The following is a 25,705-nucleotide window of genomic DNA, read 5'->3' as shown; positions in this document are numbered from 1 at the left end:
CTTAGATGGGTTATTGAGCTATGATCCACCGGTGAGATCAAAAGACTGGAGGTGTGGCTTAGTAGGTGCTTGGCTTTCAGATAGCTATTTTTTTACCCCCTGTGAGAGTAAATGTAATTCCGGTTAATCTGTTCTGTTGTGTTTTTCAGTATATGTTAAGGTTGAGCACTGACACTTTTGTTGTGTAGTGAGTCTTACACAAGTTGACTGTCTCAAGTGCCTATGTGTATGCCAAGTGCATCGATGATGTTGTCCCCACCATTAGCCATGGATTACCGGCAACGTCAGTACTAAGCTGCCGCTTTCAAGGAGTGGGACACTAACTCAGACGTTTATAAGAACTCCCGCTACGCCCTGCCGATGAAGCAACAAACAAGCAAAGCATCATTACAGGACTAAGATTGAATCCTACTACACTGGCTCTTCACTTTTCCATTATTTCTCTATTTTCTTTCTCTCTGCATTGTTGGGAAGGGCCTGTGACCATTTCACTGGTAAATATGTAACCTTTTGTTTACCAACAAAAGTATATTTCTTAGTTAACACTTCATGATATTTAAATCTTATTTATTGTATATTAAAATATGTAACAGGCAATAATATTTCTGGAAATGTAAGCAACATGATGAAGAGGAATGACATTTACTCTCATGGGTGGCCAACAATAACAATCTAAATGCCACCCCACACATAGGCAATGCCTCCTAAAAATAACCTATGGACTGGAAAATAAAAATATATATAAATACATACATGTTGGGTCAACCCAGCATGAAAGTGAAAAAAACAACAACTGATGGATAAATTAATAATGTATGTCCTTTTACGGGCATGGCTTTCCATATCATTATTTTGGCCTCCTGTGAGAAGAAATATCATTCCTGTTCATCATGTTTAATTTGTACACTGCACATTCCAATTATTTTGCACCTTACACATTGTAATATAAAATTAAATTGCATTATTATTAGATATCATAACTAAGCAGTAACTAACCCAACATTCAGATATGCAGAGGCCCTTAAAGGACTCATACTCTTGTATAAACCTCAATAAAACCCCAAAAGTGTCTGTGCTTAAATGTAATATGTGTTGACTTTACAACAGAACAGATTCATTGGAATTATATTTACTCTCACGAGTGAGCAAAAATAACTATCCCCAACTTCAGTCTTCTGATCTGACCCGGTGCATCATAGCTACAGAAAATCAGGGTTTCATAAACTCGGTTCTTGGGCCCCACCTGGTTTCACATTTTGTTTTTTTGCCCTAGCACTACACAGCTGATACCAATCAATGCTTATTAACGAGTTGGTTGGTTGTTTTTAACCCAACATTCAGTAGAGTGTACCTGGAAGGAAGAAGATTCTCTTATGGGGACAGCCGAAGAACCCTTTTCAAACCCTTTTGTCTGAAGAGAGTACAACTCACTGGAGAAAACGCTGAAGGCTGTTAGTTAACATTCCAAGGCATGTCTTAATTTAAATATTAATGCTTGCTAAATTGATTGGGGTAAAACATTGGTGCTCAGACAAAGCAGGAGACCCTGAGCGATAAATCTAGTTTCCAACCATATAATTATGCGTTTTATGTATCAAAGAAATGTCAAGTGAAAGCAAGCAGCAATTAAGCAGAAGATAGGCCTTGATAATAAGTAGTCATTTCATTTTATTGGAGTCACTGAAACTGAGGGAATTTCCTCAAGGTTTTCTAAGGTCTTCATTGAGCCTTCTGCCATGTTTCCAAAAAAGTCCAGTTAGCATCAAATATGACTTGTCTTCAGGGAGGTATGTTTACTTCAGACCCATAACATCACAACACTGTGATGATGAAATCGGTCATTTTTTTCAAACATTTGCAATCAATCCCGCAGGTTTTAGGGTCTTTAGCTGAGAAATTCAATTCGGCCTTTTTCTAATTACAACGGGTTTGTTGCCTGTTAGCGTAGGATGATGCCTAGGGAGATTCATTCTGTTCCAGACTTCTTTATCTCTGTGTGTCCTCTCTGCTGTGGTATCTCAGTGGAGAATGCCCAGGGCCATGTGGGATACACTGTTAAGATGAAAGAGCATTAATCCCCATTATCAGGAACTGATTGTACACCCACGGCTAACAGACCAAGCCCTAGTAAACACAAGTCTCCCTCACTTTCCTCCTAAGTCTAATTCATTTGTTGTTGTATTTTGCAGCTAACTACCAAAAGATAATCAATAAGTTACTAAGTTTGTGCATATTTGGTTCAGAACAGATAAGTTCCCCCGCCATATGTGTAGGTCGGATGATGACTTACAGTGAGTATAATTAGGGTGAATTCAAATGCAAATATGTGTACATTGTGTGTGGATAGAACTTTAAAGGCATTACTGTAATGTCAGCTCCCCTGGGGTGGAAGGACTCACCCCAGCCCAGCTTTCTGCTCCTGTGTAAACCTGTGAGGCAGATGAGAAGCAGAGTGTGTGTCAGCATGGTATGTGTGAGTACACACCCTGATGAAGGGGAGTGTACAGCAGCGAGACAGAACACCTTCCAACCTCCTGTATGTTTTTACCAGAGGAATCCTGGCTGACTGCTGCCTGAAGGAGACCTTCTGCCTGGCCACGTTCTGCTGTTCTGCCATTATTCACCTGGGAGAGACTCACACATGGCAGCCATGGGGAGCCAGGTAAGATACATACTGTAGAGATCTAAGGACAAATGGCAACATTGGAATAGTGATGAGACTATGAATTGTATTCAGGATTGAGTTTTTGTACAGTATAACTTTCTCCATGACTTTCACTTGCGTCCCTCAACAACCAAATTGTTAAGCGAACCATTGTTGTCTCATCATTGTTGTCTCCCCTGCACACGGTGTACAATTTCTTCCGCAAAGGCAGAGAATGTGATTAGGGATTACAAAGTGATTAGGATAATACATCCTCAGTATTGCATCAAAGGACTATAACAAAGGCCTATATAAAGATTTGATCAATCTCTCTTAAATGGATTTTGATTAGACTCGGGGGGTCTAATATTGCTTGACACTTTTACTTTCTGCTAGTCTGAGAGAACAGAATATGAATGTGCTGTAAGTGAATTCTTGATACTGAGCTACTGGTCAGGTGTTGAAGTCCCAGGGTGTGTGTCTGTGTGTGTGTGTGGTGTGTGTGTGGTGTGTGTGTGTGTGTGTGTGTGTGTGTGTGTGTGTGTGTGTGTGTGTGTGTGTGTGTGTGTGTGTGTGTGTGTGTGTGTGTGTGTGTGTGTGTGTGTGTGTGTGTGTGGTGTGTCTGTTTGTGTGTGTGTGTGGGTGTGTGTGTGTGTGAGAGAGAGAGTGTGTGTTCCAAGTAAGGAGGAGCAGGAATTGCTGTAAAAGAACAGGTTGAGACTGGTGTGGACATGAATCATACCTGCTGACAGGTCCAGTGAGTTACCAGGTACCACAAAGAGGAAACTGTTCTGACTTTGGCTTATTAAACAGAAAAATGTACGTATACTTCATTTCAGGGATCCAGTCAACTGTCATGTGGCTACAGTACAGAAGGAGGTCAGGGGGTTCCGTTCCTTGTAATTTTACACCATAAATCTTATCATTTCAAATAAACGTTATGTCATATATCTTAACCTAAAGCTTTTTGGTGGAAATGACAGCAGTGCCATGTTATTTTAGGAAAGGATACAGTACATTTAATTGAGCCAAAAATGGTAAAAGTGGGAATCTGGTATATTCATTTTGGTTTTCTCTAGTTTCCCTCATGTGCAGCCTAGACGCATCTGGTAGTGATCTAACACTTTAAACACTTTCTTGGTAAACTTTGTCTTAAATAGATTGAAACAGTTGTACTTTCTCTCAACATTAATATTTTGTGCTTTCTTTGCCTTGAGGACTGAATTCCGTAACCAGTTCTTTAAAAAGAAAAATTAAGAATAATCCCGAGTGCAATGGATTTCTTGTGTTTTTTTAAATTTACGTTTAGCAATGTGAATTGTAGTTTGTTGGTTTATCACCTCTTAAACCCCACTTTTGCCTCACTACTATCCTTCTGAATGATAAATGAACCGAATGTATCCATCCCAGGTCAAGAGAGCCAGGGCCATTCGTGAGTGTGAATTTGCTAGGCCTGGGTGTTGTGACCAGGGGAGAATGACTGCTCACTCTAATTGGAGCCACAAAGTTCAAGGCAGACCGCGGTACTGCAGGCATTTGCAAAAAAACAGGTTCCCCATTAGGGAATGAGAAAATGTCAAACTTCATGGTCAATCTTTGTGTAAATAAAGTATTTTTTTTGTAAGAGAATCATGGTACCAATAATGTATTTTATTACACCAGATGTATGTCCTCGATTATTTAACCGATTATTTAAAAATTGCAAACAGAAGAAGTTATGAGGATAATTTAGTAGCTAATGGCAGCCTGTAGTACCCGAGCGGCCTTCAACTTGAGATACTCAATGGGGGGGGGCGCAACACTGAGCTAGCCTGCAACATCCCTACCTGGAGTAGGAACTCAAAGTGCATGTGCATCTTAACCTGACTTCCCTGGCTTCAAATGCGCTATCGAGTCTTCACATAGGAATCAATGGTGTCATGTGATCAACGGCTTTGTCCATTCCTATATTATTCCCAGCCAATGGTTGTGACAGAGCACACATCTGTGTTGATGTGAGCCCAAGGGTTGTACTATACTGTAGCATTGACTGTGGAAAGAGTGATGCTGAGTCTGTGAGTCAGTCACCACAATGTGTGGTTGGATACTCCTCTGCTGTTGGAGTTTGGAGCACAAGCTCCAGTTTCCAGAGAAGACAATCTGAGCTCAGTGGAAAAGGTGACTGTTTAAACCATTTTGAAATGGGAGAAAAATCTATTGTTGGAGCCAAGTTTGGGGAATGTGTCCTGCAAAGACTAGAGCAAGTGAGATATATATGGAGAAGGGATGAAAGGAGGATATTCTGCATGCTTCTAGCCAGCCAAAGATATGAAGCTTTCAAGTTCTCAGTTAACTCTTGTTGAGGACTACTCAACCCCATCTAGCCAGGGCCCTCTACAGAAACTTTAACCTATAGTGAAAAAAAATGATATCCCAAGAAATGATAGCTAACATCTATCCACTTTATTGCTTATCTATGATAACCCGTTTCCTCCTCTAACAATGCATCATGTAATTATTCCTACTGAGGGACCAGACCAAACCAGAGCTGATGGTGTTTTGACAGAGCCTGTAGTGTAGTGAGGATGGAATGCACCCAGCCAGACAAAGACCCAAAACTCAGACCCAAATTCTAAGAGCTGGTTTTCCTTCTGACGGCTCCTACAGCACTCATCCTATCCAAGGCTCTCCCAGGATAGGACACAGGAGCATAGAACAGCAGATGTTCACACTCCCCCTCCCTAGCCAGTCTCCACTTTGTTCGGTGTCTTAGTAAAACTCTATGTTTCTGGGAGAGATACAAGGCACAGTACAATAGGGTCTGTATTAAAGTTAACTGATGATTTAAGCAGGCATCATGAATGTGCTAATGACTAAGTTTAGTCAGACAGTTTTTAGCTGGGTAACTGTGTCTGTGACATCTGAGAGTTACCTAGACATTTCCCACCTTTTCATCTGAGTTGCGATGAAACAGCTTTAAGTTAATATTTTGCTTAATAAAGACATTCATCTAATAGTCTAACAGTGTAAGAAAATCCATCAGAAGCTGCTGGAAGCAATTACAGGGCTCTCCAAGCAGAAAAGAATGTGTCAGGCTTTCACCACAGACTTACAAAAGAATGATACATTTTTCAGGAAACAAGAAAAGCCAACAGGCTTTGGCTATTAGACTGTGCCGTGGAACTAAACATAACCTTATTTTCCCGTAAGTTACTGCCTCTCCCTATTTAACTGGGAAACCAACAGACATTCAGTATTGTAGTGTTTCTCCAGCAAAAAAAAATATATTGCTACTCTTCCCGGAGTTTCTCTGCAAATGATTTTTGTGCTGAACATTTGAGTCACTTTATCTGCAGACTTCTTTGTGCTTAGGATGTTCAAGTTTTAGAGTGAGCCATGGTAGCTAGTCATAGCGTGCAAAGTAAAATCTATTTTGTACATTTAACTCAGAAAGTGTACATTTCACACTAACACCAATCAACTGGTGTTAAAATAACACTTTTGAAAGTGTTAAAGGTCCTGGACAGTCATACTTTGTCTCATGGTTAGCAACCAGTAAGTAGGAAAATACAGGCTGAGTGGGCGGGGAGCTTATATCGATGACCTCACCTTGACTGACAGCTCATTGAAGCGCCTATGTCAAGCAACTTGGATGCAGTGAGCAGTTTTGCAATTAAAGTAAATAAATATATAAGTTCACCTTTATTTAACCAGGTAGGCCAGTTGAGAATAAGTTCTCATTTACAACTGCAACCTGGCCAAGATAAAGCAAAGCAGTGAGACAAACGAATTACACATGGGATAAACAAACATACAGCCAATAACACAATAGAAAATATATATACAGTGTGTGCAAATGTAGTAAGATTAGGGAGGTAAGGCAATAAATAGGCCATAGTGGCGAAATAATTACAATTTAGCAATTAAACACTGGAGTGATAGATGTGCAGAAGATGAATGTGCAAGAAGAGATACTGGGGTGCAAAGGAGCAAAAAATATATAACAATACGGGGATGAGGTAGTTGGGTGGGCTATTTACAGATGGGCTGTGTACAGGTACAATGATCAGTAAGCTGCTCTGACAGCTGATGCTTAAAGTTAGTGGGAGAGATATAAGACTCCAGCTTCAGTGATTTTTGCAATTCGTTCCAGTCATTGGCAGCAGAGAACTGGAAGGAAAGGTGGCCAAAGGAGGAGTTGGCTTTGGGGGTGACCAGTGAAATTTCCCTTCTGGAGAGCGTGCTACGGGTGGGTGCTGCTATGGTGACCAGTGAGCTGAGATAAGGCGAGGCTTTACCTAGCATAGACTTATAGATGCCCTGGAGCCAGTGCATTTGGAAACTAATATGAAGTGAGGGCCAACCAATGAGAGCATACAGGTCGCAGTGGTGGGTAGTACGTATATGGGGCTTTGGTGACAAAACGGATGGCACTGTGTTAGTAAATTGGATGTAGTCTGAGTAGAGTGTTGGAAGATATTTAGTAAATGACAGCGCCAAAGTCAAGGATCGGTAGGATAGTCAGTTTTACAAGGGTGTATGTGGCAGCATGAGTGAAGGAAGCTTTGTTGCAAAATAGGAAGCCGATTCTAGATTTAATTTTGGATTGGAGATGCTTAATGTGAGTCTGGAAGGAGAGTTTACAGTCTAACCAGACACCTAGGTATTTGTAGTTATCCACATATTCTAAGTCAGAATCGTCCAGTAGTGATGCTTGACAGGCGGGTGGGTGCAGGCAGCGATCGGTTGAAGAGCATGCATTTAGTTTCACTTACATTTAAGAGCAGTTGGAGGCCACAGATGGAGTGTTGTATGGCATTGAAGCTTGTCTGGAGGTTTGTTAACACAGTGTCAAAAGAAGGGCCAGAAGTATTTTTTATTACCTTTATTTAACCAGGCAGGTCAGTTAAGAACGAATTCTTATTTTCAATGACGGACTAGGAACAGTGGGTTAACTGCCTGTTCAGGGACAGAACGACAGATTTGTACCTTGTCAGCTCGGGGGTTTGAACTCGCAACCTTCCGATTACTAGTCCAACGCTCTAACCACTAGGCTACCCTGCCGTATACAGAATGGTGTTGTCTGCTTTGAGGTGGATCAGAGAACCACCAGCAACAAGAGCGACATTGATGTATACAGAGAAATATTTTGACAATTTTGGAAACTTGAGTGTTTTCTATCCTAATCTGACAATTATATTCATATTCTAGATTCTGGGCCTGAGAAATAGGCAGTTTAATTTGGGTACGTTTTCCATCCAAACATCAAAATACTGCCCCCTACACTCAACAGGTTAAAGTGTCAGAACTTTTTGGACTTTGTGCTACAGGATGCAAATTTATGTTTGAAAAAGCAAGCCTTTGCTTTCCTAACTGCCTGTGTATATTGGTTCCTTGATATTTTGTGTGAGATTGAGGGCATCTAGTTTAGAGTGTAGGACGGACGGGGTGTAAGCATATGCCAGTTTAGGTCACTTAAAAGTACAAATGGGTGAATAAAACACACTTCGGGAGGAGGCTTCTGATGTCAACATGCATGGAAACCAAGGCTTTTACGGTTACAGAGGTCAACAAATGATAGCACCTGGGAAATAGGAGTGGAACTGAAGGCTACAGGGCCTGGGTTAACCTTTACATCAGAGGAGGATGTCTAAGCTATCTAAGGCATTTTGAGCGGGACTGAGGGCTCTACAGTGAAATAAAACAATAAGAACTAGCCAAGACAGCCGTAGACAAGGCATATTGACATTAGAGAGAGGCATAAAGCAATCACAGGTGTTGATCAGGAAAGCCAAGACAACAACGGGTAAATTGCGATGAATGTGCAGAGCGGGTCAGTTAGGTACATACAGGACCTGAGTTTGAGGCTGGGGCCGACAGGTAAAGAAAATGAGGTACAGTGTTATTAAAACAGTCCAGGAGGTATCAGCTGTGATGCCGAGTGATAATAGGGTGAAAAGAGCAGCAATAGGTGAGTCAGGGTGCCGTTTGGTAGTCACTACTACGTTAGGTGATTAGGGGACACAGCATTCAGAAAAGCTAGCGGGCCGGGGCTAGTAGATGGTTCTTCGGCGACATCATAACAGAATAGCCTGTTGAGACCACATCGGGCCACATCGGCAGTCCAGTCGTGATGGATCGGACGGGGCTCCGTGTCGATAATAAAGGCAAAGGAGGTATTGTAGCACTAGAATTAGCAGGTATATGGGCCTAGCTCAAGGCTAGCTGCTGCTTGCTTCAGGACAGAGGCGTTAGCTAACAGTAGCCACTCGTTTGCAGCTAGCTAGCTGCGATGCCAGAGCGGCAGGAATCCAGTGATGTGGTAAAGAGAAGCAGTCCGATATGCTCTGAGTTGATATCGCGCTGTGCAGACTGGCAGGTGTTGTCCGAGCTAAGGCTGGCTGGTGACCAAGTAAAAGGTGAAGACCTCTAGCCGTGGCTAACAAGACTAGTAGCTAGTTAGCTGGCTAGCTCCTGATGGAAGTTCCAATTATAAGGATTAAAAATAGCAGATCCGTATCGCATTGGGTGAGGCGAGTTGCAGGAAAGTATATTTAGTTAGTAGATAGATAAGATTAAGATGTATACGAAAAAGACAGGCTATTTACACGGGATAAGACAAAGACAAACACACACGTCCTACTGCTACGCCATCTTGGATCCTAATCAAAACTTACCAAGAAAATCACAGCACTGAAGGATGTGTTGACTTGACAACTGTGTCGGAGTTGTTAATGACCCTTGCCCCACTTTTGTTCCATGCTGGCTGAAGACCTAGCTATCCAGTGACAGACGAAAGGGAAAACATGTAAGTACCTTTGCCATATGGATGAAGAGGGTAAACCTTTAATTATAGAGTGCATTCGGATTGTAGCCAGACCCTTTGAATTTTTCCACACAATACCCCATAATGACTAAGTTTTACAAATCCCTTTGGCCCTGCAGTCTAGGGGGGGATGTAAACGAGACCCGTGACATATCTCATGCAAGTTATAACAGTGAAAAGGAACAGTGAGAACAAAAACCACAGACAACGTAAATCTACCGTCAAACACTCAGGGTTTATTGGTTAAACACACGGTAATGGGGGGGAAGGGGGGGAGGCTGAGCTGGACCCAAGTAAAGAAATAATAAGTATCCAAAAAAAAAAAACAAAGCTAGTCTACCGGCTTCAACAACAGCTAGCTCACTAACCAATAAAATACTGTGGGTGGTCCGCCCAGTTCTAACTAGCGTTCTTTAGAAAATATTTACCTACGGTTAGTGTATGCCCATGGGCGACTTGTCTTGGTACCCCCTTTTCCCACCATCAAACAAACACCATAACCAAAACAAGGCTCACAGGATAACGGACAAAGTGACGTGTAGTTGCAAAAACAAAAGAGAGATCTCTAGAAAGAACTGATTGGGATACTTTTAAACAAAGGGAAAGGGATGTGATTGGGTAAGGGAAAAGGAGCAGGTGTCTTCTGATTGATGACTGATTGGCAAAACCTGTGAATAGGGAAGAAGGAAAGAAAATGCACACACAGGATACCTGTATCCATAACACTAAGCGAAAACAGGGTTTTAGACATTTTTGCACATGTATTAAATGTAAAAAATAGAAATACCTTATTTACAAAAGTATTCAGACCCTTTGCAATGAGACTCGAAATTGAGCTCAGGTGCATCCTGTTTCCATTGATCATCCTTGAGATGTTTCTACAACCTGATTGGAGTCAACCTGTGGTCAATTCAATTGATTGGACATGATTTGGACCGGCATACACCTGTCTATATAAGGTCTCACAGTTGACAGTGCATGTTAAATCATAAACCAAGCCATGAGGTCTAAGGAATTGTCTGTAGAGCTTTGAGACAAGATTGTGTCAATACACAGGGGAAGAGTATTAAACATTTTCTGCAGCATTGAAGGTCCCCAAGAACACAGTGGCCTCCATAATTGTTAAATGGAAGAAGTTTGGAACCACCAAGACTCTTCCTAGAGCCGGCCAAACTGAGCAATCGGGGGAGAAGGGCCTTGGTCAGGGAGGTGACCAAGAACCCGACGGTCATTCTCACTGAGCTCCAGAGTTCCTCTGTGGAGATGGGAGAACCTTCCAGAAGGACAACCATCTCTGCAGCACTCCACCAATCAGGTCTTTATCATAGAGTAGCCAGAAGGAAGCCACTCCTCAGTAAAAAGGCACATGACAGCCCACTTGCACCTAAAGGACTGTCAAGATTCTCTGGTCTGATGAAACCAAGATTGAAGTTTTTGGCCTGAATGCCAAGCTTCACGTCTGGAGGACACCTGGCACTATCCCTACGGTGCAGCGTGGTGGTGGCAGCATCATGCTGTGGGGATGTTTTTCAGGGACTGTGGGGATGTTTTTCAGGATCGAGGGACAGGTGAATGGAGCAAAGTACAGAGAGATCCTGTAAAAAACCTGCTCCAGAGCACTTAGGACCTCAGACTAGGGCAATGGTTCACCTTCCAACAGGACAACGACCCTAAGCACACAGCCAAGATAACTTAGGATTTGCTTCAGGACAAGTCCCTGAATGTCCTTAAGTGGCCCAGCCAGAGCCTGGACTTGAACCTGATTGAACATCTCTTGAGAAACTTGAAAATAGCTATGCAGTAACGCTCCCCATCCAACCTGAAAGAGATTGAGAGGATCTGCAGAGAAGAATGGAGAAACTCTCCAAATACAGGTGTGCCAAGCTTGTAGCGGCATACTGTAATCGCTGCCAAAGGTGCTTCAAGAAAAGTACTGATTAAACGGACTGAATACTTATGTAACCTCAGTTGTTTTTTTTACGAATGTGCAAACATTTCTAAAAACCTGTTTTTGCTTCGTCATTATGGGCTTTTGTGTGTAGATCGATGTGGGGGGAAAAACTAAATGTGGAAAAAGTCAAGGGGTCTGAATATTTTCCGAATGCACTGTATTTGCTGACAGCAGTTACATTTTGGCACCAGTAGAGTAGCTATCTAGCTACATAAACCACACCCCTCGGCAAACATGCCTTCTCTGATGTTGGTTACAAGGTGGTACTTATAGAAATTAGGTTAGGGAATATCATGTTACCTTTGGCATATTAAAATTAGAGTAACAATGACGTCACGTTGTCCCCTTAATAATGAATCCACGTTTTTGACGTGGGGGAGGGAACCAGTAACTATATGATCAGACTTTATCTATGTAGAAGCAACAATAACTTTTCATATTTTGGTCATCATACTTTAATCTGCTTTCCTTCAAATATCATCCAATTTCACAAAAAAACTGATTTTTACACTGATTGACATTTGAAAGCATATACAAAGCCCAATGTGATAGTAACCACTATGTATCACTAATATGAAAATAAAGGCATTTGTATTTGTGTATAAAAATGTAATGTGCAATTGTGTTCAATTAAAATATGACTTTGTTAACATGATCACCAGGAATGACATTAACTAAGCCCCACCCCTAATAAGCCATGCCCTTGAATATAACCTATAGATTGCATTATTCCATCTGCTTGGGCAACCCAGATTGAAAACTAAATTGATGGTTTAATTATCCTATGCTTGTTCGGTTTTTCGGCCCCGGCTTGCAAAGTGATGTGTAATTCCTATTAAAATTCAGCCAGAGTGCCAATATCCAACCTTGAGCATTTTTAAACACCCACGAACTGCATTCAGAATGACTGCCAGGGTTGGGGAGACTGCAATATTAGACTACCGAAAGCATCTAAATTGGAACAACCATTTCGGTAACCAGTAACATATTGGATTACTTTAGAAAATGTATGTCATTTATATTTGAGAAACATAGGATTAATTAATCAATCAATGTACATGCAAGAATATAGATATTGAAACAAACAATTCTAAAAATCATCATGCAATAGAGCATGCTGGGAAATGTGATAATGATGGGAGTGGTTTTGGTTAAAATCTGGTTATTTTATCAACACTGGGGTTATTTTACACCAATGAGTGTTAATTCAGCACTTACAGAGTTCTTATGTTTAGAGTGTAGGACCTCAAACTCAGGCCTTATGAAATACGCATTATATTGTGGGTCCCGAACAGTCATTCTAATTCCCATGTAAAATAGCCTTTGAGTGACTAAAATATCACACATAATATTTGTTTCGGATAGAATTGCTAAACATTTGAGTACTTTGTCTCTCATGGCTAACTACCAGGAAGTTTGAAAAGACAGACTGAGTGGGTGGGGAGATATCTTAATGAGCTCGCTTACTTTGATAGAATTTAGAGTTGGATAAATGTAGATAAACTTGAATCTTTCGCAAGGATACTATCATCAACATCAAAACCTTCAATCTGAATCACAATTCCATACCTAAAACCTTGATTTTGGGCAAAATTATCTGACTGGACTATTACCACCAAGGATCATCAAGAAATAAAACTTAGAACAAACCAAAACCTGCAGAAGAAACACATTGGAACACACTGAAATTAGCACTGAAGTGTGAAGTGAGAGGCGTGAAAACTCTTGAGCATGACAATGGCAAGATATTTTCACAGCCCCCTCCATCTGTGCAGAGATATCTCAAAAATACTGCGACAGGACAGCTTTGTTTGGACGTCGTAAAGGACCATTTGCCGAAACTGAAAAGATATAGCTAGCTAACAACCTCCTTTTCCACATGGAAAAGACGGTTGGACAGAGATTTGTTAGCTACATTAGCTAGCTAGCTGGGATTTTCTACAAGTAATCCGCCTCCCGAAAAAAGTCGCTCCCAAGTGGGTGTAACACCTACTCCCGTTGCCTGCAGCACTGCTGCTTGGATTCCACCTGGTGATCTGTTCACCGTCTGCCCTGGCCTGTCTCCCCCTGTCTGGTACAGGTAACCCCACCACACTCCCTCCTCTCTCCTGAGCTTTCGCTCTCCTCCAGCACACACACACTGTTGGGGTAAGTGACTCTGAACTTACAATGACTAGCCCCAAGTCGTTATATTTTTCTCTTGTGGTTTATGCTATTTGCCTCATGACTCTTGCATGCTTTGTTGACTATGAACTTGCTTGTTATCTCAACCGTGGTACTGACTATGTTTGTTCTCACACTCAGGACTCTGACTCTCTATTGGTTATACAGACTCTTGGCCTCCCATCCTATTCTAGCCACATTTCACCAGCTTTTTATTCATGTTACCTGATGAAATTGCTTGTTGCCATCTAATGCACATTCAAATGTTCTAAATCAACACTGCAGATCTCTCCCTGTCCTCTGCTGTGCCCTGATTGTATTACTGCTGCTTATATCTGGGATTGTGCATGTACACCCTGGCCCATCTACAAGCCCCAATTCTTATTTGTGCTCTGATATCTGCTTCACTGATTTATGCTCTCTTCAAAGCCTTGGTTTTCTGCATATTAACACTAGAAGCTTATTACCTAAATTTGATAAATTGAAAGTGTAGGTTCACAGCTCCAATCCAGATGTGTTGGTCATTACTGAGACGTGGTTAGGAGAGTGTTTTGAATTCTGATGTTAACCTTTCTGGTTACAACCTTTTTCGTCAAGACAGATCTTCCAAAGGTGGTAGAGTGGCAATCTTTACCAAGGATTACCTTCAGTGCTCGGTTGTCTCCACCAAGTCTGTCGCCAAACAATTTGATTTTCTGGTTTTACGCATTCAACTTTCAAATAACTCTTTGTTGACTGTTGCCGGGTGTTATTGGCCACCATCAGCACTGGACTGTACACTAAACACCCTAAGCTCTCTCCCTGGCCCTTTACACTAAGTCTGAATTTGTCCTGCTAGGCGACCTAAACAGTGACATGCTTAAACCACCTGACCAAGTCCTAAAGCAACGGGACTCCCTAAATCTTTATCAGAAAAGGCTACTCTCCTTGATGTTATCCTCACAAATAATCCTGATAGGTATCATTCTGGTGTTTTCTGTAATGACCTTAGTGATCACTGTTTTACAGCCTGTGTTTGTCATGGCTGCTCAGTGAAACAACCTGTCCTGATTTGTCATGGCCTGATTTGACCTGGCCTCTGTAAATTGGTGTATAATCAGCTTGACCCCCTCAAAGACGCTTCTTTTTTTAATATTTTTAGTGGTATTGTTAACAAATATGCGCCCATAAAGAAAATTAGAATTAAAAACAGGTTCAGCTCCTGGTTCCACCGTGATCTGGCAGAATTACTCCACCTCAAGAATTCCATTTGGAAAATTGCTCGGCACATGCATATTCAGGCTGACTGGCTCTTGTTCAGACAAATTAGAAATAAGTGCACTCGGGCTATCCGGAAGGCCAAAGTTAGTTACTTTAAAACTTCTTACGGCTGAAATCCCGTTAACGGGATCTATTTGACAACAGCCAGTGAAAGTGCAGGGCGCCAAATTCAAACAACAGAAATCTCACAATTAAAATATCTCAAACATACAAGTATTATACACCATTTTAAAGATAAGCGTGTTGTTAATCCCACCACAGTGTCCGATTTCAAAAAGGCTTTACGATAAAAGCATACCATGTGATTATGTTAGGTCAGTGCTTAGTCACATAAAAAACACAGCCATTTTTCCAGCCAAAGAGAGGAGTCACAAAAAGCAGAAATAGAGATAAAATGAATCACTAACCTTTGATGATCTTCATCAGATGGCACTCATAGGACTTCATGTTCGACAATACATGTATGTTTTGTTCGATAAAGTTTTAAAAAAGTTTTAAAAATCTCAGTTTACATTGGCGCGTTATGTTCAGTCAGGTTTTGCTTCCAAAACATCCAGTGATTTTGAAGAGAGCCACATCAATTTACAAAAATACTCATCATAAATGTTGATGAAAATACAATTGTTATGCATGGAATTAAAGATATACTTCTCCTTAATGCAACCGCTGTGTCAGATTTCAAAAAAGGTTTACTATGAAAGCACAACATGGAATAATCTGAGTACAGCGCTCAGAGACCAAAACAAGCCATACAGATACCGGCCATGTTGTGGAATCAGCAGAAGTCAGAAATAGCATTATATATATTCACTTACCTTTGATGATCTTCATCGGAATGCACTTCCAGGAATCCCAGTTCCACAATAAATGTTTGTTTTGTTCGATAAAGTCCATCCTTTATTAGTTCACAAATCCAAATTCACAAGGCGCAGGCACTTAGTTCAGACGACAGTTCCATTACAGTTCGTAGAAACATGTCAAACGATGTATAGAATCAATCTTTAGGATGTTTTTATCATAAATCTTCAATAATATTCCAAACGGACAATTCCTTTGTCTTTAGAAATTAAAAGGAACAGAGCTCGTGCTCACGGCCGCAGCGAGACCGCGTCATGGCATTCTGCCAGACACCTGGTTGAAACAGCTCTTATTCGCTCCCCCTTCACAGTAGAAGCCTAAAACCAGGTTCTAAAGACTGTTGACATCTAGTGGAAGCCTTAGGAAGTGCAATCGGACCAAATTTTACACTGTATATTGGATAGGCAAAGACTTGAAAACATACAAACCTCAAATTTCCCAATTCCTGGTTTGATTTTTATCTCGGGTTTTTGCCTGCCATATGAGTTCTCTTATACTCACAGACATCATTCAGACAGTTTTAGAAACTTCAGACTGTTTTATATCCAAATATACTAATACTATGCATATCATAGTTTCTGGGCCTGAGTAGCAGGCAGTTTACTCTGGGCACCTTATTCATCCAAGCTACTCAATACTGCCCCCCCAGCCATAAGAAGTAGGAGCAGTTTTCTCTCTGTGGGTCTAACCCCAAGAAGTTCTGAAGAACGGTTAAAGACCTGGAGCATAAACCCTCCTCCTCACAGCTGCCCATGTCCCTTAATGTTGACGATGTGGTTGTTACTGACAAGGAGAATATGGCTGAGATCTTTAATCACCAGTCCATTAAGTCAGGATTACTATTTCACTCTGCCATGCCTCCATGCCCGTCCAGCATTTCCTCATCTCCCACCCCTTCTTGTGCGACTATCCCCAATGCTCCTCCCTCTTTTTCCCTTGCCCACTACAAAGTTTCTCCCTGCAGGCGGTCACTGAGTCCGAGGTGCTAAAGTAGCTCCTTAAACTTGACCCCCCAAAAACATCTGGGTCAGATGGCTTAGACCCTTTCTTCTTTAAGGTTGCTGCCTCTATGATCGCCAAGCCTATCTCTGACCTTTTTAACCTGTCTCTCTCTGGGGAGGTTCCCATTGCTTGGAAGGCAGCCACGGTGCATCCTTTGTTAAAAGGGAGAGATCAAACTGATCCTAACTGTTGTAGGCCAATTTTTGAATGTTTATCAAAAGTGTTAAAAAAACTTGTCAATAATCAACTGACTGGTCTTCCTGGTGGTTATAGTATTATCTTGGGTACGCAATCGGGGTTCCGCTCAGGTTATGGATGTGTCACTGCAACCTTAATGGTCCTCAATGATGTTACCATTGCCCTTGATTCTAAGCGATGTTGTCCTGATGCTTTTATTGACTTTGCCAAAGCTTTTGAAATGGTAGACAATTCCATTCTTGTGGGCCTGCTAAGGAGTATTGGTGTCTCTGGGGGGTATTTGGCCTGGTTTGCTAACTACCTCTCTCAAAGAGTGCAGTGTATAAAGTCAGAACATCTGCTGTCTCAGACACTGCTAATCAACAAGGGAATATCCCAAGGCTTGATCCTAGGTCCCATGCTCTTCTCAATGTAAATCAATAACATAGCTCAAGCAGTAGGAAGCTCTTCTCATCCATTTATATGCTGATGATACCATCTTATACTCAGCTGGCCCCTCCCCGGATGTTGTGTTAAATGTTTTACACACAAGCCTTCTCTGACCTTAACCTTGTTCTGAACACCTCCAAAACAAAGGTAATGTGGTTTGGTAAGAGGAATGCCCCTCTCCCCACAGGTGTGGTTACTACTTCTGAGAGCTTAGAGCTTGAGGTAGTCACCTCATACAAGTACTTGGGTGTATGGCAAGATGGTACACTGTCCTTCTCTCAGCACATATCAAAGCTGCAGGCTAAGGTTAAATCTACACTTGGTTCCCTTTATCATAATCATTCCTCTTACACCGCAGCTGCCAAACTAACCCTGATTCAGATGACCATCCTACCCATGCTAGACTACGGAGACGTAATTTATAGATCGGCAGGTGAGGGTACTATCGAGCGGCTAGATGTTCTTTACCATTCGGCCATCAGATTTGCCACCAATGCTCCTCATAGGACACATCACGACATTCTATACTCCTCTGTAAACTGGTCATCTCTGTATACCCATCGCAAGACCCACTGGTTGATGCTTATTTGTAAAACCCTCCTAGGCCTCACTCCCCCCTATCTGAGATATCTACTGCAGCCCTCATCCTCCACATACAACACCTGCGCTGCCAGTCACATTCTTTTAAAGGTCCCCAAAGCACACACTTCCCTGGGTCGCTCCTCTTTTCAGTTCGCTGCAGCTTGCGACTGGAACGAGTTGCAAAAAACACTCAAACTGGACCGTTTCATTTCCATCTCTTCATTCAAAGACTCAATCATGGGCACTTCCTGGCAGTTGTGGCTGATTCGCGTGATGTATTGTTGTTTCTACCTTCTTGCCCTTTGTGCTGTTGTCTGTGCCCAATAATGTTTGGACCATGTTTTGTGCTGCTACCATTTTGTGCGGCTGCCATGTTGTGTTGCTACCATGTTGTTGTCATGTTGTGTTGCTACCATTCTGTGTTTTCATGTGTTGCTGCCAAGCTATTTTGTTGTCTTAGGTCTCTCTTTTATGTAGTGCTGTGGTGTCTCTCTTGTCATGATGTGTGTTTTTGTTCTATATTTTTCTAACATTTTATATCATTAATCCCAGCCCCCATCCCCGCAGGAGGGATTTTGCCTTTTGGTAGGTCGTCATTGTAAATAAGAACTTGTTCTCAACTGACTTGCCTTGTTAAATAAAGGTCAAGCAGCGTGGTCGCAGACAGCAGTATTGCAGTAAAGTCACCTCAAGCTAATTTGGTAATACACCAAGCTACTCAAACATTTAAATTGCATGAATGTTGTATTTTCATTTTATATATACATCTCCCATTTGTCATGTCTTATGTGATGCAGTTCACAGCAGCACTGATAAGTGTTTTGAATGACCCTTTGCCCCCTTAGTTCTGTGCTGGCTGAAGACCGAGCTAGCAAGTAACTAGCCAACACCAGACACAGATGAAAGGGGAAACATATACGTATCTTAGCCATAGATGAATAATGTAAACTTTTAAATGCTGACACCTCAACTTTATGATCTTACGTTGATCTGGTTTCATCCAAATATCACCCTACTCCATGAAAAACATGATTTTGACTGTTCATGACCTTTAAATAAATCTACTTTCATTTTAAATGGATGAATACAACATCCATGTCTCTGTAACTAACAAATGCAGTCATGGGTGGCAACTGCAATTCACTCAAAAGGCAATCTGTTATTTTTTAACATTGTTCCAGTGTCTATACAAGTCCACACTTTCAGTGTTAATTTATTACTGGAGAATTTGCTTTTCACTGTTAATAAACAGCACATCTCCAACTATTTTCCCATCTATGTTCTTAAAAACATACCTCACTGTGTCAATTCAGATCATGGCTGCCGTTGAATGGTTAGAGCTTGTGTGAGAGAGAGCAGAGGAAAAGCTGCATGGAATCTGATGCCACAGTGCTGGCAGGCAGGGCCGTAGCCATGGAGACAAATCAAGCTGTAGTATAGCCGCCCTGTACTCTAAGGAAAAGCATAACTTCCAGGTCAATGCCTCTTATAGCCGCTCACAGCCAACTATATGTTATCCAAGCTAATCAGAATGCAGTCCAAAGGTTGTTTACATTAAGGGCATCTTGTGCTGTGGCACACACATGGCTTTCCAGTTCCACTCGCTTGAAACTCAACCACAGCTACTCAAATGAATAACCCGAAGCAAAGGTAAAGAGGGTACTAGATGTTATCTTCGTTGCTATTCTTTTGTTTGTATTGTTGATAGATTAGAGGAGGGTTCATCATTTATTGTAGTAGGACACTGCTGCAGAGGTAAATGCATCTCTATGTTTATTTATTTGATCCATCAACCCTGTGTGTTTCAGTAGTGAGCCCTTGGGGGAGATCATCTTACTGATAGGCCAGCAGTGTAATTAAAATCTTGAACCTTTGCCATGGTTACCGTGTGCACATAGAACTGTCCCTGGGGACAGTAGAGTAAGGTAGAATTAAACAGGAGTGATAAGGTTCTCTCAGAATGGTGCAGATTGTGTTCAGTGCAGTGCAGTTCGTGCTGGATTCATCCCTCAAGTCAACATTGTGTACCTTGGGTGGTTGAGTACACAGTCCCATGTGGCTCAGTTGGTAGAGCATGGTGCTTACATCATTAGGGTTGTGGGATTGAATCCCATGGGGGACCAGTATGAAAAATGTATGCACTCACTACTTACTGTATGTTGCTCTGTATATGAGTATCTTCTAAATTACTGAAATGAATATACACAACAACAAAAATCTAGGACTTTGGAAAGGGTGATGGTTCTATGTGCAACCATAATGACACAAAGGACCATTTAAGCTCTTATTTACAGTTCACAAAATGATTATTTGCTCTTTTGGTGGTAATTCAATTGTAAGTAGCGGCGCCATTTTGTGCAACCATGAGTGAGAGTGTCATTCCAGTTTATCTAATGTGTTGTGTTATGCCACTATATATTATAGATGATGTTGGCCAGTGTCTTGTGAAAGATGACCAATTTGGTCAGTGGTTCTCAATTCTCTCCATAAGGACACCCAGCTGTTTCAAAGGTAGCTCACCTGATTTCACTTGTCAATGAACACAGTAATAACACCTCTGGAATATAATGACTGACCAGAATAAAAAAAAGTATCTATGGTTCTTCAAAAGGATCTACAAAGAACCTTTGAGAAAGGTTGAGAAAGGTTCTATAAAGAACCTTTAAAAAGGCTTGTAAAAGCCACAAAAATGGTTGAAACCATGGCGGAAAGTTTTTTGGTGCTATATAAAACCTTTTTTTAATGGGTCTTTATAGAACCTTGGGAAAGGGTTCTTTACAGAACAGTGCAAGTTCCATGTAGAACTGTATGAGCATGGTTCATTATTGAACCTTCAAATAAGGGTACCGCTAAATCTATAAAATTATGTTTTTCATTAAGTTGATACTTACAAGCCGCACAACCCCTATCTGATTCCATTATTATTAGATGTTTTAGTGTGTAGATAAATATTCAATACGATCTTATAATAAGTCTGAAAAATGTTGCCTAAAGCATGCTTTCACTTTGATTACATCTGCGTTTTCTCACATCTGATTTGCTAACACATGGACACATCAACACATGGACACATCAATGAAGAAGTCCTCCTTTCCCCTAGATCTTCTCCCATTGTATGGCCTTGCAATTGCACATTTATTTCACCATGATTTCATGAGGAGCTTTTATTGAGCCGTGTATTCTTCATGTATCTTTTGTGATGATGTATGGTTGTGATGCAGCGATGCAGCAGAGCCTTGGAGACTGACCCCATCTGTGTGCAGCCTGATCCCCAAGGTTCCCCCCTACTCCCCCGTCTTTGTTTGCTTGCTCTTTTGTCTTACGGAGGGGAGAGAGGGGAGTGTCAGGGCCAAGAGCACAGTCCCAGCCCTTAATGGATGCCGCGTCCATGAAATAACCCAGTGCAAGTGACGCTACTCCAGCCCGTTACACGCTTCCGTGAGCATACGGCTGCGGCTGGGTCAGGGGCAGAGGGAGGGAGAGGCACCACACTAACTAGGTGGCTGTGTTTTGTTTGGAGGCAGAGTTTCATCCATGTGCCAGTGACACGCAGTAGAGTGTTTAACCGTTCAGTGGGTGTTGCATCTCTCCTCTCCGTTGGACAGGACCACCCTGGACCATAGCATGTGAGTAGTGCTTGTACTGCAAGGGCTGAATATTGTGGAAAGTTGTTGTAATTAATGATTCTAGCTATTTATCCTGAGCTTGAACGTGTCATATATTGGCATAGCTTCTTGACATGGTGATCCATGATCTGGACATGTGCAGTAGAAGTTAATTTGTAATTGTGTTTGAGGTTTTTAAAGGACTTAAGATTTGAAGGATATTGATTAATGAAGCATTTTTACGGACCTTGTTAAGCCATTTTTTTGAAAATAGGGAATAATATGGATCGTTTTGAGAATATGGCCTGTACCTGAAATCTTGTATTTTAGAAGTGTATTATGTTCAGAAATCTTCAATATGAATCTATGTTTAGTTGGAATCATGTGGACTAGTTAAATTGTTCAACAACCAGATCACAGCAAGTCAATTATGAATTGTTGGATGGATCTGTGTTAATCCAGTCCATATGACACATTTCTGACACACCCATGTGCTTTAGACTCTTGGATCCATCAGGCCTCAGTGCTTTCTCTGTTCCATCCCTTATCTTCTACTTCAAGAAGGTTTTTCTAAGCCACAATTTCTTATGTTTAACGTGCCAAGCACCACCAAGGAAATAGCCCTGGGCTACTAATGGACTTATTTAGCATGGATGAATATTAATCTGTTTGGAAGAATTGTTCTATATTATGGTAGTCATCAGAGCAAATGGTAAATGCTCATATATACAAGACAATTACTTCTAAGTAAATATTTCTGAGTGTAAATTACGGAAGAGGTTTATAAACTTTTAATTCACTGATGAATATTCAAAGAATTCAGGATATGATGAAGCTGTATTTGTTGCTACGTTGAAAAAATATTAAGGTTCTTAAAATGGTTCTTCCTCAGTTCTTAAGGTTCCTTCAAGAACTATTGCCCAAATAAGCACCTTTGAGTTCCGTGTGGGGTTCTTGACATGGCATCTGGTTCTTCAGAATTCTAAAAAGGTTCTTCAAATGAATGGAAGCATGCAGATGTGTCCCTTTCATAGCACACAGCAAATTGGCCAGTGTTAACTAGTGTATGTTTGTCAGTGTAACATTTCTAGTGTTGATTCAAGAGTTCAATTAGCACTGTAATGAGTTAAATTAACACTCAGTGGTGTAGAATAACCCCAGTGTTGGTATTAAGGTATAGTAGTCTAATATCTTAATCTTCCCAACCCTGGCAGTCATTCTGAATGCAGGTTGCGAGTGATTTTTCTTCTGAAAATATTTAATATCCCCAATCAGGCTGGATTCCAATAGGAATTACACTTCACTTTGCAAACCAGCATAAATGTGATTTGCAGGCCTGATGTGGGCAGTAATCTATGAGTTACAGGCCACTGTATAGAGTAAAAGAAGGCCCTCAACTGAAATCCTTGTCTTAAATAATTAAATTTTTATGACAAAGTTATACATGAAGGCCATAGTTATGTGAATTAATAAATGCATCAATCATCTCTCTGTCACTAGCAAACACAGCCATGGGTGGCGCTGGTAACTCTACAATTCACTCTAAAGGCACCCTGAGAAATATGTAAATAAGGCTTAAAACCCTAAAGCAGGGCCATTCAATTCCTGTCCTGGAGGGCTGAAACATTTCTGGTTTTGGAATCTTTGTATGGTTCTTTTAAGTACCATCCCATTTATGATTCTTCCGAGACTCCAAAATAGTTTCCCTGTGGTATTGCTCTCAAGAACCTTATTTGGGCCTCCCGGGTGGCGCAGTGGTTAAGGGTGCTGTACTGCAGCACTAGCTGTGCCATCAGAGACCCTGGGTTCGCGCCCAGGCTCTGTCGTAACCAGCCGCGACCGGGAGGTCTGTGGGGGCGACGCACAATTGGCCTAGCGTCGTCCGGGTTAGGGAGGTCCTGGCCGGTAGGGATGTCCTTGTCTCATCGCGCACCAGCGACTCCTGTGGCGGGCCGGGCGCAGTGCGTGCCAACCAAGGTTGCCAGGTGCACGGTGTTTCCTCCGACACATTGGTGCGGCTGGCTTCCGGGTTGGATGCGCACTGTGTTAAGAAGCAGTGCGGTTGGTTGGGTTGTGTATCGGAGGACGCATGACTTCATCTCTCCCGAGCAGGTACAGGAGTTGTAGCGATGAGACAAGATAGTAGCTACTAAAACAATTGGATACCATGAAATTAGGGGAGGAAAAGAAAAAAAAAATTAAGAATTAAGAAAAAAAAATTAAGAACCTTATTTGGTTCCAACTTGCAGCTTTATTTCTAAGAGTGTACCCTAATTCATCCCAGTCTCAGTGTAGACGCTATATACTTAAGTCAAGTACAACACTGTCAGATGTAGACTACAAATTGACGTAACAGAAGTTGATTGTTTATGGTATTATTATGTTGTTGAGGGAAGTTTATTAAAATGTTTTAATAGTTAAAAAACAATCATGCTTTTGTTTCTTTTGTTTTTCTCTCAGACAAATCATAAATGTAGCTTTGTGCATCAGCCTGGATTTAGGATCAGTTTGGATTTCATGTGGGTGAGGTGGAGACAGTTGCTTAACCACAGTCCAGACATGTCCCTTTTGGAGTGGTTCAAAATGTAACCAAATAAAACCGTTTCCACAATCCTTATTTCAGCTCCAAATGGGTGTGATATTGGACTTGACCTGCTGCTGCTAAACCAGTTGTTACCAGTAGAAACGTTTTGTCCCCAAATAACCTAACTGCTGAGGAAACAACACTGCTACATCAATCATAATGGAATTTCTCAAAAAAGTTGAGTGGAAAATGCTATTATGGACCAATCCTATATACTCTGGGGCTTTACCTGGAAGCTATACAGAAGCAACTATGCAGAAGCTATAGCATAAAAGTTATTTCAATGCAGTATTTCTACAGTGTAGATATATATTGTCAATTGTGTGTCAGATGGGTACAGGGCTGGTGTCTTTTAGAGTTGGCACATGTGGTATTGTAATGAGTGGGTGGGACATACTTCTGTCAAGCGAAGTGAGAATAATCAAACACGGCTTTGCGTGTGTACAGCATATGTGTTACAGTCATGAGTTGTGTGCATATCCTTTGTCCAATCTTTTTAAATGAGGGAAATGTATACATGGTATAATGCTGTTTTAATTTAATATTTAACACACTACATTTCACACATTGTAATTGGAAGCTCCTGTCAAGCTAAAATGTGAAGAGAGGGGCAGGCAACCCAGGTTTACGCCAACTTGAACACCTCTGTTGTGAATCCTTTGTGCAAACCTCCCATCAGTAACACTCCTCAAGCCTCTCCATGTCAAGTCGTCAGCTTAAGAATAGAAAGACCCTTCACAAGTCCAGTTGCCTTGTGCGAAGAGAGTCTTTGTAAACAAATTGCTTTGCCTTTTCAAAACATTTGACCAGTCATCACAGTAAGAAGAGGAACGCTTGCGGGGTGAGGAGAGGAGAGCAGGAGGAGAGTGACAGGCAGCCATGGGCCTCAGTAGGAGACAAGCAGGCTTTGATCTGGGAGAGAGAGAGAGAGCTGAGCTGGAGGACTTGCCATGAAAGGATTAGAGTGCTGTTTGGCACAAGAGCCAAGATGCACTGTGGAGCTGTTGCACACCACCATGGCAACCAAAGCCTTACACCTCCCCGCCAACTCTCCTCAATGCCATCCCTACTCATGCATTTAAAAAGGATCTTATGTCTTGAAGAAAATGCTCACACTGTACTCGCAAGCTAAATGCCTGTAGATATGTAACTGTGGCATATGAACAATGAAATTGTACGGTGAACAAGAATGCATCTAAATAGCTAAGTACACATATATTACATTTATCAAGAATCTTATTGCAAATCAATATTTATTTTTTATTTTATTTAACTTTATTGAACTAGGCTCGCCAACAAATTACGATTTACAATGACGACCTACGCCGGCTGACACTGGGACTATTGTGCGCTGCCCTATCGGACTCCCAATCACGGCCGGATGTGATACAGCCTGGATTCAAACCAGGGTGGCGCACTGAGATGCAGTGCATTAGACCGCTCCAATATCAATGTACAGGCCAGCCCAGCTGTGCCACCTCCACCTCCCCATCCCCATTTCCATACCCCCATCCCCATGCCCCCATATCCCCACTCCCCGATATCTATCTTATTCCATACATTGCAATTTCCTAATTACCATTAAAACAGGTAGTTTGGCTTCTGGATACTGATTGGCTGAAAG

General features: G+C 41.6%; 1 protein-coding gene across 2 annotated transcripts in view; it reads left to right on the top strand.

Moving 5' to 3' along the window:
• The first annotated feature begins 2,467 nt into the window (after nucleotides 1-2,467).
• LOC135547269 (E3 ubiquitin-protein ligase Midline-1) overlaps nucleotides 2,468-25,705 on the top strand; it is a 60,623-nt gene continuing 37,385 nt past the window's right edge. The window contains exon 1 of one of the 2 annotated variants that reach the window (XM_064976090.1): nucleotides 2,468-2,662. The gene's annotated coding sequence lies outside the window, so the exon portion shown is untranslated. The remainder of the gene's footprint in view (nucleotides 2,663-25,705) is intronic. The other variant, XM_064976091.1, reaches the window with a different exon arrangement.

This window comes from Oncorhynchus masou, chromosome 10, assembly GCF_036934945.1.
Source record: "Oncorhynchus masou masou isolate Uvic2021 chromosome 10, UVic_Omas_1.1, whole genome shotgun sequence".
Lineage (NCBI taxonomy): Eukaryota > Metazoa > Chordata > Actinopteri > Salmoniformes > Salmonidae > Oncorhynchus > Oncorhynchus masou.
The sequence above is the reverse complement of the archived record's forward strand: the minus strand, read 5'-3'. Positions and strand labels throughout refer to the sequence as shown.